The sequence below is a fragment of the Eschscholzia californica genome, unplaced genomic scaffold (genome assembly GCF_041429995.1).
Source record: "Eschscholzia californica isolate CP2 unplaced genomic scaffold, dmEscCali1.0.p SCAF_3, whole genome shotgun sequence".
NCBI lineage: Eukaryota > Viridiplantae > Streptophyta > Magnoliopsida > Ranunculales > Papaveraceae > Eschscholzia > Eschscholzia californica.
Window position 1 is genome coordinate 49,909,317 of NW_028238420.1, and position 19,083 is coordinate 49,928,399.

Consider the following 19,083-nt stretch of genomic DNA (forward strand, 5'->3'; position numbering starts at 1 on the left):
ATGAGAACCTATACACTGAAACATCAGATTGAAGACCAAGCATAGAACATTTTCATTTTGGTGAAATCTCATAAGAAGATCGTAAGAACTTAGATGGAACTGTTTCCGAAAATGAGGTGTTAGCGGCTTTATCTCGTTGTGGCTCTTACAAGTCGCCCGACCCTGGCGGGATGACTTCTGAATTCTTGAAATAATTTTTGAGTTTATAGACCAAAAATAGGGTCCTAATAGGAGATATAGTCCTCTATAATCCTAAAAAGGATTTCAAAACCTAAATAATAATTTAAATGGATATCTAGTCCTTTTGGTCTCATCTAGAGAGAAAACACAAATCCATATAATACATATTAAAGATTTAATACCTATATTAACCTTCTTTAATATCAAAACGTGATTTACATTCTAAACTGTTAAAGATATTTTTCCCATTTTTATCTCAACTTTCTCTCTCCAATCACGTTTGAATTGTAACTAACTACTATGTTGATAATATTCCGTAACTGAAATCCGGTAACTCTCCATCTCTCTCTCTAAAAACGAAATCTTCATTAAACATAAATTAAACTCACCACCAGGTGTTAAAAATTCCATTGTTTAATATTCAATCAAGAGCTTTCATCAAAACCTCCATTGTTATTTAGGTTTTATACTGTTTATCTCTTTATTCTAGCCATTGTTATTCATGTTTAAAATCTTATCTTTATTGCTTTATAGGTTAAAGATTCATATAGAATCGTTGAAAACATCAAATCTTTATTTAGGTCTTTCTTTTCTTGTTTTCCATTTCAATAACTTTGAATCTGTTTTGCTGTAATCTTAACTATCTTCGAATGGAAGATTTATATTTTCTCTCTCTAAAACTTTCATAACTCTTTAAGATCTTTGATGTTTATTTCTTATTTAATGATTTGTTCAATGTTAGTATGTTATTTCTCCTTCCAATGTTCATTGTATATTTCTTCAGATCTACGTTAAATCCTCTTCTTTTTTTTGTTTTTTTTGCAGATCAGAATCATCTGTCCGTACAGTTCTTGATCTTTGTGATTATCCACACTTATTCCTATAACAGAATATAAAGTACAAGTACTTTACGATAACTTTTCATGTTTTCTGATAAAATTTGCTAATAATATCTTGATGTTTATCCTTTCTGATTCTTGTAACAGAATAAAAATTACAGTTACGTTACGATAAATTACCATACTTTCTGATAGAATCTGCATACATTTCACGTAAGATGATAGTATTAATGATCAAAGGTTCGTAAAGTATGAAAAATTTATCCAACATTACACGTCCTTTTTTTACCAGAACAGTGGCCATGACAAGCATATAAAACTTCTCTTAACCTAATAAACAATTGTACTTTTTCATACATTATACATAATTTATTGATCTGTACCTGTTATTTATGATCCATCTCATTTGTTTTTTATTAAATGTTTCATTATTAATGTATGTAAATTTGATTATAATTCTTTTTAACTAATACATATGTTTTTTTTTCTTGTAGTAAACCAGCACTGATGGAATTTCTTTCAGAATCATCACATAAACTATAGAAGTATAAATTACGATGAAGAAGATTGTTTCTATGATCCTGTTTGGACAACGGAGTCTTACGTGAAGACTTATAAGGAACATATAAACCCTGCCCCTAACTTCGATGAACCATGTACATTTAATGAAGAGTCAAAAACACTACCATGTTTGATTCGCCGTAAACCTGGAAGACCAAAGACAGTAAGGATTGAGAGCTCGGGCAACATTCTGACGGAGTTTGTTTTTAAGTTACCTAGTCTACTATGTTCTTTTCATTTACAATAAAACACAGATTACTGTTCAATAAAATTTCCTTTCAGTCGTACAAAGGTTGTGTTATTTTCTATACAGTATACATAATTTATGATAAATCACATACTTTATAACAAAAAACATGATTTCAGATTTACATTTCCTAACAAGTTACTATAATTTATGGTACATAATGGATAATCTAAGTATTCAATGGTACATAATGGATTCAATGGTACATTTCCTAACATGACATAAAAAATAAGTAATTTATGTCAGAAAATAATCTACGTATTCAATGGTACATAATGGATGACACACACGCATATGATAAATTACGTTGTATACATGACAAATGATGGTTTCCTCGTCATAAATAACACATAATTTACGAACTTGTTTCATAATTTGTATTCGAGGTGTGTTTATGTATGAGTAAAAAATGAAAGTTAAGTGAGAGAAAGTTGATATATATGTTTTGAATATTAACCCCCAAATCACGCTAATTGATCTCAGAAAATATACTCTTTCCAAATCTGAAAATTAAGTGAGAGAAAGTGATATATAGATTTGGTTTCCAAATCTGAAAGGATGAGAGAGAAAATCTGTTTTGGAAAATATCCGTTTTCCAAATCTGTTTTGAAAAATCTGTTTTGGAAAATTTCCTTGATCCGTTACTTCCTATTAAATCTTTTCAGTTTGTAACCTAAATATCTCCCCCAAATCACGCCCCCTGGTTTGGGAAACTTTCCGAATTCATTCCGAAATTTAACAACCCCGGATTTTTTAGACGAGGGACATGGAGGGTATTTATCAATAAAGTATGAGTTATTTATGCCCTTATTGTAAAAGGACTAAATGTCCATATTTTGGGAAGATTGGTCTGTATACCTATTATGAAAATGATTTTGGACTATATACCCATGGACTCTTCTTGAAAGCTTGCTGGGACATTCTCAGAGATGACTTCATGAAGGTAATACAGGAATTATACAATGAAGGTAAGTTGAATTGGAGGTTACATTGTAACTTCATAGCTTTGATTCCAAAGATTTAAGAAGCAATCGAGCTGAAACATTTCCGACCCATTAGTTTAACAGGAAGTGTGTATAAAGTGATCTTAAAAGTGCTAGCTACTCGTATAAAACCGGTAATAAAAAAGCTGATTTCCTTCAGTCAAGGGGCATATGTGGAAGGTAGGCAAATTCTAGATAATGTTTTGATTGCGAGAGAATGAATTGATTCAAGAATAAGATCTCAAAAACCAGGTTTAATATGTAAAATAGACGTAGAAAAAGCATTTGATCATGTTAGTTGGAAGGTGGTTGATGACATTTTAATGAAAACATGGTTCGGTTGGAGATGGAGAAGATGGCTAAAATGGTGTACTCGCAGTCCTCGCTTCTCGGTTCTAGTTCTTAAGGTTTTTTTCAGAGTAGTAGTAGAATTCGTCAAGGTGATTCTCTACCACCTTACTTATTTATTCTTGTGGCTGAAGTTCTCTCCTTATTGATTAATGAAGTTAAACAGTCATGATTACTTAGGGGATTTTAGGTGAGTATTGATTCCATAAATGTCACTCATTTACAATTCGCTGACGATACCGTGATTTTTATCGACGCTGATGTTCATCAAGTTAGAAGGCTACGCGACAATCTTATTTGTTTCGATGCAATTACAGGTTTAAAGGTGAATTTGGCGAAGAGCTTTATGTATGGTGTTGGTGGTATCTTTGCTATAGAACCTTATGGCGAGATATTGGGTTGTGGTGTGGATTCACTCCCTTTTTCATATCTTGGCATTCCACTCGGTTCAAGATTGAAGAACAAAGACATATGGGAGTTATTATTATTTCGTTTGCAAAATAAAATGGCACCATAGAAGAGAAGGTACCTTTCAAAAGGGGAGGGGGGTTTAATATTAATCAAGAGTACACTAAATAATACTTTCACCTACCTTTTGTCCATCCTTGTCCCTCATTCATGGGGGGGGGGGGGGGGGGTTAATATTAATCAAGAGTACACTAAATAATACTTTCACCTACCTTTTGTCCATCCTTGTCCCTCCTTCATCAATTATTAATAGAGCAGAGAAGATGATAAAAGATTTCTTATGGGGTGATACTCCGATTAAGAAAAGATTTCATTGGGCTAGCTGGAAAAAGGTATCTCGTTCAAAAACACGAGGGAGTCTTGGTGTTAGACGAATAAAGACAATGAATGCAGCACTTCTGGGAAAATGGATTTGACGTTTCGGTGATGAAAACCAAAGCGATTGGAAACGGGTAATCATTGACAAATTTGGTGGTAACACTCTTGACTTTTTTTTCCAAAGAAAACAAATCTATCATTTGCCTTAGGGTGATAGAAATCAATTCTTGATACTAAGGATAAGATTGCCTTTCTTTCAAATATTTGTTACAGATGCCACAAACCTGGTCATCGGTCGAACAACTGTCCTGAACGACGACAAGTCAATCTATTAGAAGCAGATAAGAATGAAGAAGAATATGATGAAGACGAAAATGATAATGATGACTATGAAAATGCAGAATTTGCAACGGAAGAAGGATTGGAACGCCTCACCTTATTCTTACAACGAGTTCTCTTAGCTCCAAAAGAGACAAACCAATGTCATAGTATCTTCCGCTCGAAGTGTTCCATTAATGGAAAGGTTTGTGAAGTCATTGTAGACAATGGAAGTTGTGAGAATCTCATAGACAAAAAGGTGGTGGAAAGAATACGATTACTTACTGAAGCCCATACTAACACGTACTCTCTTGGCTGGGTAAAGAAGGGACCTTCAGTTCGTGTTTCTGAGATTTGTCGAGTCCCCCTTTCAATTGGTAAGCATTACAAAGATGAAGTAATATGTGATATTATTGATATGGATGCTTGCCATATATTGTTAGGAAGACCTTGGCAGTTTGATGTGGATTCTACTTTCAAAGGGCGAAATAACGTGATCTTATTCAATTGGCATAATCGAAAAATTGTCATGGCTCCTGTTTCAATTTCTATCCCACCAAAAGTAAAGAAAACTAGCTTTCTTACTCTCACTAGTAATGACACAGGAAATGCAACAAGGCATTGAAGAAGCAGATAAACATCGTAGGGAGAAAGTATTTCAAGAAGGAGATTCAATTATGGTGTTCGTAAGAAAAGAGTGTTTTCCCGCTGGCACATATAACAAGCTAAAAACTCGGAAGTATGGTCCTTTTAAAGTTCGTAAGCGTATTAATAGCAATACTTATGTTATTGATTTATGGGATAGGATGGAGATTTCGAATACCTTTAATGTGGCTGACCTATATGAGTTCAAAGAAGATGAGGCAATATATCCTGAGATAACTCGAGGACGAGTTCTTTTGAAGTGGAAGGGACTGATGTAGGACAACAGCAGAACTGACGTAGGACAGCAATAGAACTGATGTAGGACAGCAATAGAAGTTGGAAAATTTTTGTTTTAGTTCTCTAAATCCAAAGTCTGAAATTATGTTTTCATGTTTTCTGTTTTGTTTGTCAGTTCCCTAGGTTATTTATTGTTTTTTAGTAGTCCCTAGGTGTCTTTGATGCTATTTAAGCAGTCCTAGTAAGTTGTAATGATGATCCTATAATTTTATCAATTATCATTTGAGTTTCTACTCTATGTTCTCTGGTGGACTTCAGGAATCTTCAACACTAAAACTTACGCTGGTAAGTTTCTTTATCTTCAAACTTACGTTGCTAAGTTTGTTGTTCTTTGTGTTGCGTTAATTAAAAAGTCCACCACTCTTTGGTGTAACGGTTGGACACCCCTCTTAAGCCCATGAGGTCGTGGGATCGAGTCTCGGTGGAAGCAGTTGCCATCAAGATTTATCCTATGTAATTTAGGCTATAAATAATGGGATAATTTAGGCCTCTTTGTTGTCGGGCTTCAGGCCTCTTTCATTCTCAGTTTAAGTTAGGCGGTTATCGTGCTTATTACATCTCCATGATGCATCAATGCCTTGTAACGACTAATGTAGATCGTACTCGAATTCTTAAAAAAATATATCATAATAATTTCATAAATTGTATTGTTAATTAACATGAATGTTGCTCCAATTCTGTTAAATTGCTATGATTCAATGTAGTATTATCTTTCTATATATAGAGAACAAACTTCAACTTATTTCTTGTGATGTTCTTAATTAATTTGTAGTTATAATTGGTAAATATTGTTATTAATCATTGAAGATGAACAAAAACGAAACATTCAATTTGTTATGGTAGTATGGTAGTACTCATAGTAGAGACTTGAAAATTAGTATTTATTATAGTTTAGTAATATAATTATTTCTTGGGTTATTTTCCAAATAGCCCCCAACTTTGTGACCAGCTTCTTGTCTGGCCCCCTACTTTAGCAAAAATACCCATACGACCTCATTTTTCAGTTATTTTTTACTTTCCGTTACTCTCTCTTCTCCATCTCATTTTCTCTCTCTGCCACATCATTTGAGCACGCCACATCATCGTCTTCACCGGCAGAGGAAATTAATTTTTTTTATTTAGAGAGAGAGACAAAAAAAAGTTTGAAAGGTCGGCGACCCCTGCCAGTGAACACGATGATGTGGCGTGCTCAAATGATGTGGATAAGAGAGAAAATGAGATGGAGGAGAGAGAGTAACGAAAAGTTAAAGATAAACAAAAAATGGGATCATATGGGTATTTTTGTTAAAGTAAGAGGCCAGGCAGGAAGCTGCTCACAAAGTTGGGGCCATTTGGAAAATAAACCCTTATTTCTTCGTACATTTTCTAAAATTTGTAAATGTTTTTCTAAAATAATTTAACTATAATGTCTCAAAAAGCTAAAAATATTCTTTTTTTAATTGATTTCATTTTATATGAGATCACGACACTATGTATACAAATGTTTTTTAAAAACATGGTCTAGCCTATAAATAAGTCATCCTCGCCCAAATAACTATTCATTATCTGTAAATGCAGAACAATCTCGGTAGTACTATTGGCATCTATCTCAGCCAAATTCTAGTTAGAGTATTGAGCATATTAAATTTTATAGAGAGAAATTAAAGCTCTTTTCAGATCTTGCCCGACCCCATCTTCTAGTCGAAATTCAATCAAGATAGTAGCTGGACTTCGAGTCATTTTCTAATGCAGAAAATAACATATTTTTAATGATTTCAGTGGAATATATTGTTTATAGGCATTACATACATTCTCTTGTCTAGGGGTGAAATCGCTCAGGGAGAACCGATTTTTTGACATATTTGAACTAGTACTTACTATAATAGTTCGATTTTTATATGAAAAAAGTCCGACCAAAAGTCCCTACAAAATAAAATAGACTACCCATTTAACAACCGGTCTTTCGGTCTGATTTTTCGGTTTAAAACCTAATTTAGATTTTAATTAATTAAATATGAACAATCCAAAGATTATATTGAGGCTAATATCGTGTGAAAGAGATCAAATAAATATAATCCAACAATGACTACAATTCGCTAATTTTTCTTTCACTCAATAGAGTATTAAAACAAAAATGAGAACAAAATCAATTCCACTAAAAGATATAGTACTTATTTATACATTAATATTTACCATAGATTGTATAGATAATGTATACAACATTTGATGCCGTCCGGTTCGGATTCTACGGGTTTGTCAGAAAAATGACCGAACCACACCTAAAGACCAATTCATCTGGAAAATGACCGACCATTATAGACCAGATTTTTTCGGTATGATTTTTATGGTCCGGTCTAGTCTTATTTTCACCGAACTCTCGATTTTCGTAATCTTTAGTTTCACCCCTACACCTGTCTCAAACAACTATACACATTCAAGTTGGCCACAAATCTACATGTCTCTCCCAAAATAGATATATGCATTCAAGTTTTTTTTTTCTTTTTCGAAAGTATGCATCCAAGTTGGCCACAAATCTACATGTCCCTCACAAAGAGATAGATGCATTCAAGTTGGCCACAAATCTAAACCCAAATCAACAAAATTAATATATTATAAAGCATTAAAAAAATTAATGATTTTCATTATTGGTTAATCATTCATGAGTCACATCATCAATATTAGAGAACCCTGAATCATGAATAATTAATTGTATCTCTTCCTCTTTCTACCTCACCTGTAATCACAACAACAACACGATGCAATTCCACCATTATCAAGTTTTCTATCTCTGCACTTTCCCCTAACAAACTCCCAAGCTTGACACTCCCAATCACACTTATATCTCTCAATCTCTGCACTTTCCTCTAACAAACTCCCAAGCTTGACACTCCCAATCACACTTATCATTGTTGGGGTGAGCAGATAAAAAGAGACAGTAATCTTCGCTGTTGTACGAATCACCTTATATACATCACAAAAATATCAGTGCCTCAAAAAAAATATCAGTGCCTCCAAGAAAATCCAACGCAAGGTAGAAAATACTAAAAAAAATCATATTTTCTTTTCAAGAATGTCTTTTCGTATTTTTCTTCTCTTATTTCTAATTTAGTTTCTTGTCCTGCTATCTTCTAACTTTGTAGTCTCTATTTTCTCCTTTCTCTTCTTATCCACTAATGGAGGTCTTTAAAAAATTTCAAATTAAAATTTCAAAAGATTAACTCTCTTAATCTTTTTTTGAATTTCTCTCTTCATCTCCTAATCTTTATTTTTTTTTTTCTTTTCTTCATAAACCTATCCAGATCGGGGTCGACAAAGCCTAGAGAAATTTCTATTATTTATATTATTTTCGACTAGTAAAATTTCTAGCTCGTTTTTTTCTTACTTCAGATTAATAACCCAAATAAACTAAAAAGATCTTTCTCATTAAAATAGTATCAACAAAATTAATAGTAATTTGCACCAAATGTTAAATTACTGTCCAAATAATTCCATCAATCCTATTGATACTATGTTAATTAATGTAGATGTTAGAGCATCTCAAATGCAAAACTATTCAGAGTGTCACATAGGACTTTTTTGAAATTTTTGTAATAAATCATCTCCAATGCAAACTCAACTAAGATTTAAATATGATGTGTCAACGACAAAGTGGACATAACTCAAGAGGACAGTTTATTTATCTCTAATTGTCCAATAATCAATATTTGAATTTCAACCAATGAAAACTTTATGTATTTCCAAAATTACTAGTTATATTTTTACGAAAATAACAATGCCAAATAAGTAAAAAAGACAAATTTAAAGATTTGGAGACATACAAGAATTGGGGGTTTTATTTTCGAAAATAAAAAAAAAGATTTGAGGACTTTTTTTTTGACTTTATACATGCATTAGCTTACAACATTCGATGTATTTTCTTTCTAGATACATGAATAGAAAATACGGGGGATGTGTTTTAAGTCCAAAATCGCATGATCAGTCAGTCTAGAAACCAAAAATAATCTGAAATAGAAAATAAATCAACTCAAAGTAAATTACATGTCTATCCTCTCATTCTCTTTTACTACCTAACCTATCCTAAGTTTAAAAAAATAACCTAAAATAAAATATACCATAATATTTAGAGATTCATTAAATGATTTCCTCAAAAATAAACTTTCCTTCCGGAAAAATAGTTGCCTTTACCGTTTAGCAGAATACTATCTTTTATATTTCTATTAGAATTGGGCAAAAGAAAACCGAAGAGAGAGAGAGAGAGCATCATCACTTTCTAATATATGAACTAGGTTTTGATTTCATTCATCATCGACGCCCAAATTAAACCGAGTAAAAAAGGTGAAAGCATCGAGTGGGAGAGAGACAAAATCGATTGTTGGTTTCATTCGTCATCTACAGTAGTGAAGAGTAAGAAAAAACAAACGTTAAAATAAAATGTTAAAAATGTTGTTAGACTCGATAAGATTCTACCAACATAGAATTTTATTACAATCAACCTATCGTAACAAATTCATATCAGATGGTAACAGAATCAAGAAAATGCTAGTAAAATATTGAAAATGTAACAAAAACAATTTCGCATAATATATTTTAATTACTAAAAAGTATTTGTTAACCTATTGTAACAAATTCATAAGATGCTAGCAAACTATTTTGCTTTTTAAACTACTATATTCAAATTTATTCAACCGATGCTAATAGAATGTAAAAATTGCTATTAGAATCAATAAAATGCTAGCTAAATGGTATTTGTTTTTTAAACTACTTTATCAAATTCATTCATCAGATGCTAGTAGAATGTAAAATATGCTAGGACCACAACAACAATCATATTGAGTTGAACCATCATCAACGTATCTATAATAGCACTCCCCTCAAGCATAATGCTTACTTATGCAATCGTCATTGCATGTTTTAGTACCATCATTGCAAAAATCCATATATACACAATCTTTTTCGGGATTGTTTGCATAATCACCTGAAAAGAAATATCAACTCAATCGTCAATATTAAATCATAATCATAGATAATATTAGCTGGAACATTAGGTAGATAGGTAGAGAGAGACAAAGATATATGACATACCAACGGAAGAGATGACAAAGATGATCAAGAGAAGGGAAAGCACTAATTGAACATTTAGCATTTTAGCCATTATCTTTTTCTTCTTATGTACTCTGATTTATTTATTTTTTGTGAAAATTGTGGACTAAGAGTGTATTATTTATATCATTTCTTGCTTGTTTTTTGTTAGTTTAGATTAATCAGTAACCCTAATAAGCTATAAAAAAACATTAAAATTAAAATAGAGTCAACAAAAATAATTTGCAAAAGATGTGAAATTACTCTCACAATAATTCCATCAATCCTATTGATACTATTGTTAATTAATGTAAGCGTTTATCTCCATAAATTTGCATTAGCTTACAACAATCCAATATTTTTCTTTGCGGATATATGAATAGAGAATATTATTGATCATAGGTGGTGACATGGAGTGTGGTGCTCCTCTTAAGAGGTTAAGCACCCTTCCCTAGTAAGCCTTTTCAAACCGTGAAGTCCAGGTGTGCCAAAGGGAACAGTATCACAGGTAGCCTAGAAGGTTGATCTGCACCATCCTATAATATGTTATCAACACGATTTGCTCTACTGTGTTGTGGTCGTGGAAGGATGTGTTGTAAAGTAATCTGACATCATGGGTGAGACAGAGTGTGGTGCTATTCCTAAGAGGTTAAGCATCATTCCTTAGCGAGGCCTTTTAAAACTGTGAGCCTAGATGTGCCAAAACGACAATATTACTAGCAGCCTAGAAGGCTGGTCTGCACCGTCCTTTGACACAATTATCTTTTGCTACTTATAAGAAATCGATAATCTTGTATTAGTTTAAGGTCCTTTTTAGCATGTGTCTTAAAGTGCAAGTCTACATTTGGTTGCCAAAATGGCAACTGATAGTGTTGACATAAACTCCAAAATCCTGGAGGTCACAGGTTCGATTTCCGTAGGAGGTGGATTCTATGGTTTATTGAACTTGTGCTATTAAGGTATAAATAAAACGGTTGAGCTTTAAGCCATAGTTTAATTGAGCTTTAGGCACATTCTTGTCGGAGTTTAAATTTGGTAGTTATCGTGTTTATCACATTTTTGATGTATCAATTATATTGTAATGACTACCGTTGAATGTAGTCAATTTCCAAAACAAAAAAGTCATAAATTATTTCCATTTTTACAAGTTAAAATTTGATTTCTCATCTGCCTATTGTAATATTTCTCACCTCAAAATAAAAAAAAAGTTTTATGTCATAACTTTCAACTAATGTCTTGTATCTTGATCCCTTGAGGTATGTAATAGGAAAACCCATTACTTTATACCCTAGAGAATGTACCCTTTTATTGTACATAAAGATGTGAGATCTCTCTCTCTCTCTCTCATGGCGGAAAGAAAATTAGAAATATTGCATGGATTAAGAAAATCAATTGACACTAAAGGTGAAGATTAACTCAAACAATAAGATCTTGAAAGTATATAAAGAAATTAAATTGCAATATTATAACATAAACCTATGATTTTCATCAATCTTACAAAGATTGGGTATTTATCACTCTTCCATGTTTAACACTTGATTGGATAGTTTTTGTGAGAAAACTGTCATTGTCCTAATAGTATTTTTCCTATAAATAACACCAACTAGTTTGTTACTCAGTTCAATCACCCAGGCAGATTTGGAAGAAGAGACAGAGCACTCAAGCTAGTCATTGAAAAAGAATAACTACATGGCTAAGTCTGTACAAGTTTGTGTTATGTTTTTCGTTCTTCTCATCGTCTCTACAGTCTCAGCTGGTATTAGTCCTACTCTTTTCGTCTCTCACATAAAATAGAATCTTTATTTTCTTTAATATTAGTATCACTATTATTATGGGTCAAATAAAATTAGTTTTTTGCATATGTGAACATCAACTTCTCGGTCGTTGTGATATTAATGACTATTTTCTTTTGATGGTATTTTACCGTCACAACGAATCAACAATAATGATTAATGCTGACTGATTAGTATGACTTCATTTCTTGCAAGTAAAATTGTAGTCTTTGAAATAATGGTACCTAACTAGAATAATTTCTTAGCCCCTCCTAAAAATAAATTATGAATCCGCCACTGACAACAAAAATGATTAATATTGACTCTAATTAATTTAATTTTTGGGGGTTTTGTGATGGTGATCAGGTCGACAGAATGTATTGGAAAATAATCCGGTCGGTCCAAATGATGCCTACATCGTTTGTATTTCTAAATGCGTTCCAACTTGCAGCCAAGACTGTGTTGCCAAGGGGTTCTACAAAGGGGGATATTGTGCCGCTCCCTCTTGTTGTGCTTGTAATGAATAGACATTTTGTGCCCTAATTCCATATTTCATGAGTTTGCATGTAATGTTTGCAATTTAATAAAACGTACAAATATATCTAGTTCTAAGTTTATAGTTTTTGGTTATCATTTTACTTGAATGAGAAGGAATAGAGAGTGAACTCGCAACGCGGTTGATCAAATAAATATATTATCTAAATCACTAGATGTCTTTGCTAAAAGAAGTTTGGAGATTTTGATAACCCAAAGCAAAGTAAATGCATCTAGTCTAGCCTTCACTAAAATCCAATGATAAAAAATAAAACGAAAGTATGTTCAAATGCATGTACCGATTTTATTACCTGCTTATAAAATATTAAATATTTTCAGTGATAATATGATACCGTGGGTTGCTAATTTTGAGTTTCTTCTTAAAAATTATAAGTTTTTTGACGATTTCTTCTCTTTTTCTTTCTTTATTGTGCTTGTAATGAACTGGGATTTACCAGATGAAGATGTGAGAATAGTCCCACATGGGAGAATGGGTAACTAGCAACCAAGAATATAAAGTATAGGTCCTCTCCACTCATTGCCAATTGGTTTTGAGTTGGATGGCCACAAATTTAACATGGTATCAGAGCTAGGCCCACACGTGATAGGCTTAAAAGCCACACGTGCTCCACGTCACCCGTAAAGAAAAAAAACACACGTGTTAGGCTCAAAGAACGCCACACGTGAGGGGGCGTGTGAGAATAGTCCCACATGGGAGAATGGGTAACTAGCAACCAAGAATATAAAGTATAGGTCCTCTCCACTCATTGCCAATTGGTTTTGAGTTGGATGGCCACAAATTTAACATGGTATCAGAGCTAGGCCCACACGTGATAGGCTTAAAAGCCACACGTGCTCCACGTCACCCGTAAAGAAAAAAAACACACGTGTTAGGCTTAAAGAACGCCACACGTGAGGGGGCGTGTGAGAATAGTCCCACATGGGAGAATGGGTAACTAGCAACCAAGAATATAAAGTATAGGTCCTCTCCACTCATTGCCAATTGGTTTTGAGTTGGATGGCCACAAACTTAACAGAAGAGGAGTCTGGATCTGGGGTTTTCCCCCGATCCAGATAATTTCTGAATAGATAAAATAGAGAGAGAAGAGGATGGAGAGAGAGAATATGAGGGGGAAAGAGAGTAGAGGAGGGAGAGAGAGAGAAGATGAGAGAGAAAGGAGGAAGAAGAGAGAGAAAGAAGTTTTTTTTTTTAATAAGGTGGCCGGCCGGAAATTTTTATTCCGGCAACATTCGCTGGAGAAGAAGGGTGAGGTGGAGAGGAGGTGGTGTGATGGAGGATAGATAAGATGAAGTGGATGATAAAGAAAGGTGTGATGTGGCTTTTTTGTTTTTAAACTTTTTCAGAAATAATTTTGTCTAGTCCCTCGAGGATATTTTCGTCAAAAATTTGGCCCTTGGGGCCAAATCGAACTGCCGAACACTTATAGGGACCAAAACGATGAGTTGGTCACAAATCGGGGGCCAAAACGGAATTAACCCTATTTCCACGCCTTTGGAGAAGCCAGTCATACTTTAGGGGACCATACGAAACTAACTAACAATAAGAGGTTCTTTTCAACTTAGAGAATCTCCAATGTAATACTCAATCTTAGAAACTTTGAGTGCCACGTAGGGTTTTTATAATTTTTTCTTAAAAACTATCTCGAATGCAAAATTCGATTTGGATCCCTAACAGGATGAGAAGGTTGTTAAATAGGGATATCTCACGAAGCCACTACATTTCTAGAGTGTCATTTCGAAATAAGCTTTAGCTATCTAACTTATCAATATTTAATTTTTGAACCAACACAAATTAAGTTTTCATAAGTAAATAAAAACAAGTTTTAAGTTGTGCACTAGAGACAAAAGATATTTTTACCATCGAAAATAAGAATCTCAATTAGAACTTGACACATATAACTAATAAATTTTTTTTTTGAATTTTCTGTCGGAGGTGCTCTTAAAATCTGGTTGACTCTCATTATTCACTTCAATGCAAATATGAAAAATAAAATAAACCTTGGTCAAATAAACATTAAAGCTAATCATAATCTGGTTTTATACAAGATATCAAGAATAAATAATACATAATATTTTTTTCAGGTTATTGAACATGAAAGAAAAATATCAATCAACATGGACTACTTTTCTTACTGTGTTCGTCTAACCACGATATGATTTCGTCAAAAATCCAATCACCTAATTAACCTTGAATTAGAGCTTGATAAGCACAGATAACTTATAGTATAAAGATTAATTTCATATTAAGAGCAATAATTAATTTATAGAATCATTGTAAAATCTGGTTGAGCCTTATACTCTCACGAGTGAAATAATGTATACAATATATTGACACTAAATGAGCGGATGAAAACGATTCTCAAATCTCTAAAAAAAAAAATATAAAATCCCACTAATGAAATAAAAGTAGGACATTCTATCATAAAAGTTGATATTTATTACTAATTCGAAATCACCTTCTATATATTAGGTTAGGAAATTTTCAATGAAAAAAATATCACAGATCCTTCACCATTTTTTTCTTATAAATAACAACATTGATTTAGTGTTCAAATACAATATTGTAAATCAGAGTAGAATAAAACACGTCGTAAAAGAACAATGGCAAAGTCGACTCTACATGTTTCTGTTTTATTTTTCCTTCTTCTTGCTTTCTGTGCCGTCTCATCTGGTAATAGTCTCATCCTCTTTTTTTTCTTTCTCATCTAATAATAGTACAATTTTTTTTAGTACCTTGGCTTAAAATATATTTTAATGATTTTTTCTGATGATGATCACAGATCAGCAAGGTTACCCAAAAACTATTAAACTTCCGAGTGGAGATCTTGTGTGTATATCTCCATGCAATCCATATTGTCAACAACGCTGCAAAAAGATGGGGTACCCCGAGGGTGGGCACTGTCCTGATCCCACTTGCTGTACTTGTACCCCTTAATATCGCTTTATTACATTATAATTTTTTTCAATAATATATCAATAAATCATCTAAATTAAGTTTATTGATTAATTAGAGTCTTTTTGTTCGTTTTATTCTCTTAATTTTGTTTAGGGTTATTTCCCTAATGGCCCCCTACTTTGTGACCAGCTTCCCGCCTGGCCCCCTACTTTACAAGAAATACTCATATGGCCCCCTTCCGTTATAACACCGTCACTCTCTCTCCTCCATCATGTTTTCTCTCTCTGCCAACTCACGCCACATCATCTGTTACGCCACCTCATCACCTTCTCCGGCAGAGGTCGCCGGCCGGCCAAATTTCCGGCCGGCGACCTTCAATTTTTTTTCTCTCTCTAAAAAAAAAATTTTTTTTTTTTTATTTCTCACATCTCTCTCTCTCTAATTTCCGGCCAAATTTCTGTTCATCACGAACAGCTCCGGCGAAGGGAAACCCCCTTCGCCGGAGTTTAGAGAGAGAGATGTGAGAAGAAATAAAAAAAAAAAAAAAAAATTTTAGAGAGAGAAAAAAAATTGAAGGTCGCCGGCCGGCGACCTCTGCCGGAGAAGGTGATGAGGTGGCGTAACAGATGATGTGGCGTGAGTTGGCAGAGAGAGAAAACATGATGGAAGAGAGAGAGTGACGGCGTTATAACGGAAGGGGGGCCATATGGGTATTTCTTGTAAAGTAGGGAGCCATTAGGGAAATAACCCTTTTGTTTAATGTTTTTTACGCAATGCTTTTCACATTTGTCATAAAAAGATGAAAGCAGATGAAAAGTAGGTTTCTCTTTATTTGAGACCTAAACAAATATCAACCATCTATTGAGAGTGGAAGAATTCATTAAGAGAGATAAAGAAAGTTGACTCGAAAATAGAGAGTGTTGATTTTATTTTAGGTCAGAGTTAGGTTTTAACTTGCAGCTTCTTCCATCCTTAGTCAAGCGCAATAAACTCTTTGTGTTTTTAGTTGAGAAACATTAATCGATATGATTATTAAAAGGAATCAGATTAATTTTAATGGGGAACTTTTTTTTTATTGTTGATGAAATTTATGTTTATCAAGATACTTGATTGATGATCACGATAAATTATATTCAATCAAATTTTACTCAATTTTTTCTTTTACAACAACATGGAAGAGGTTCTAGAACTAATTTTTCTAATCCCCCCATATTGTGGGTGGAATAGAAAGATCTCCTCAAGTCTTATCTACAAATTTCATCACACACTAGTTTCCACTAAAATCTGTTTAAGTACCCGTTAGAATGAATATAGAATTCAGACATGAATGATCTAATTTAACTACTAAAAATAATAATTTTCTTTCAATCGAAGATTTAATGCAATCTCGAAAAATAATAATTTTCGGTTTAGTCAAAAGTTGGTAGCCAAGTGGTTCCAAGGTGTTGACAAAAACTCTAGAAACCCTTGGAGGTCCCAGGTTCGAATCTCAAAGAAGGTGGAATCTTTGGTTATTTGAATGGGGATTATTAGGGTATAAATAATGTAGTGTAGTTGGCCTTTAGGCCTTAAGAGTTTGAGTGGGCTATAGGCCAGGTCATGTTAGAGTTTGAGTCGGCGGGTAGCAAGCTTATCACATCTTTGATGTATTCAATGGCAATTGTACGACAATGTAATCGGTTTCCAAAAAAAATAATTTTCGATTTCGTCCGGAAACTATGGTTCCGGTGAAGGGGTTCCTCCCCTTCGCTGGAGATATAGAGAGATGAGAGAGAAAGAGAGAAGAGATGGAGAAGAGAAATGAGAGAGAGAAGAAAAAGTGTTGCTGGGTGAATCTCGGCGGATTTTACAATGAAAGTCGCCGGAGTTACCAATGAAGGTCGCAGGAGTTTATGGTGAAAGTCGGAGAGGAAGAAGAGGGAAGCTGAAAAAATAAGTGTTTGGAAGAAACAAAAAATTTTTGTTTCTACTCAAAATTTTGTACTCCGGAAAATTTCTTTATTTCTCCAAATCACCCACCTTAATAAATCATCAAAATTATAGTTATTCTGCTATGTTTTTAGTTAGATATATTGTCTTAATTTGTTATCCAAGTGTTTGGTTTGAAACGACAAATCATGCCGTTTTGTCCGTGACTCTAAGTCTCTTTACTAATATCAAAAAATTCAGTTTTCCACCGTTGGAGAGAATTACATGTTATCATATTCTACCAACACGACAAGAGTTTACAATTTTCTTTTATTTGTTAAGACTGAAAAATTTATGTCTTGTCGTTGTTGAATTTCCATTAGATGGTTTTATATTCAGTTGGACATATATCTACAAAAATATTCGCGGATATTATAGACCAAGGCATCTCTTACCCATGTGCGTTACAATTAAGGCTACATGTTTGGAAAACAAAAGCTCGTAAACCAACACCGGAAAAAACTATTTAGTTACGGATTTAAAACCATAGATAACTCATAAAAAATTGCCCATTGAAAGACATTTTTGATTGGGTCATTCGTGTTAATGTAGGTACTATATTACAAACAACATAAAAACTGACGAGTTTTAAGAACCGTAGTGAATAGAGGCCTAAAGATTTAGTTAGAAAACCATAAAAACAGAAAATCTTTTGTACTAGCTGTCACGATTTACCTCTCTTACTATGTTTTCGTTTCTCGCTGTACTATCTCCGTCCTCTTTGTCGGTCGATTCTAAATTTCACGTTCTTTCTTTGTGAAAGCTAACCGAAAGCCCTAAATCGGCATATTGTTATTACCCGTTTTGGCTCGTTTCAGTGTTGAATCTAGAGATTCACATCTTAGACTTCATGAAGAGTCTGAATTAAACGATGTTATCTTTGTACGGAGGCGATTGGTGTTAATTTGGAGTTTGTTTATTATAATTTCTCTCTTTCAATACTACATTCAATTGCTTGATTTTTGGATCAATCTACATAACCAATGGGTTCGAAACCAGCCAAAAAGAGGTAATCTGCTTAGTTATAGTTTCTTAGTGGAATTGCCATTGCGGACGTTCTTTTTGGTGAGCTCACCTAGACCCTAGTTGACCCTTTTTATTGTAATTTCGTCTCCATACCCAGCAACCATAAGAGTTGCTTGATCTGATGGTAGACTTCAACGGTATTTTTCCACTAACACTTTTTCATCAAACTTCCGTACCCATTGGACACTAAAGCCTCATTCATGACCTTCATATTTTATTATTGCCGTCTAAGCAACTCTGTCCGAGGTGGCCGGCCAGGTCAGATTTCTGCCAATTTCCGCCGGCCATTTCGGGCAGACTATCATTTTCGTTTTTAATAACCCAGCCAATGTCTAAAGATAACTTTTGTGTTTCATATTGTACAACAACACATTATTTTGTGATTCAGCTACATGTTTGAGGTAGGAGCTTGTAGTTATAACTTATTAGAATACAAATTGTAGCTTCTTTTTAGATCTCGTGATCAACTTACCTTTTATAATGTAACTTTCGAAGTAGGAGATGGAAAAGTTTGGTTTTTCCATGTGCTGGACTTGAAATAGAAAAACAAAAACACACAAGGACATATATTCTCTTTCTAACACTAAATTTAGTAACGAGATTG

The 19,083-nt window shown here is 33.6% G+C and overlaps 1 long non-coding RNA gene across 1 annotated transcript; it reads left to right on the top strand.

Annotated features, from left to right (window-relative positions):
• Positions 1–11,892: 11,892 nt before the first annotated feature.
• On the top strand, positions 11,893–12,643 carry LOC147551336 (uncharacterized). The gene is made up of 2 exons (XR_015237124.1): positions 11,893–12,018; positions 12,401–12,643. It is a non-coding gene; the product is annotated as an uncharacterized LOC147551336 (long non-coding RNA).
• Positions 12,644–19,083: the final 6,440 nt, after the last annotated feature.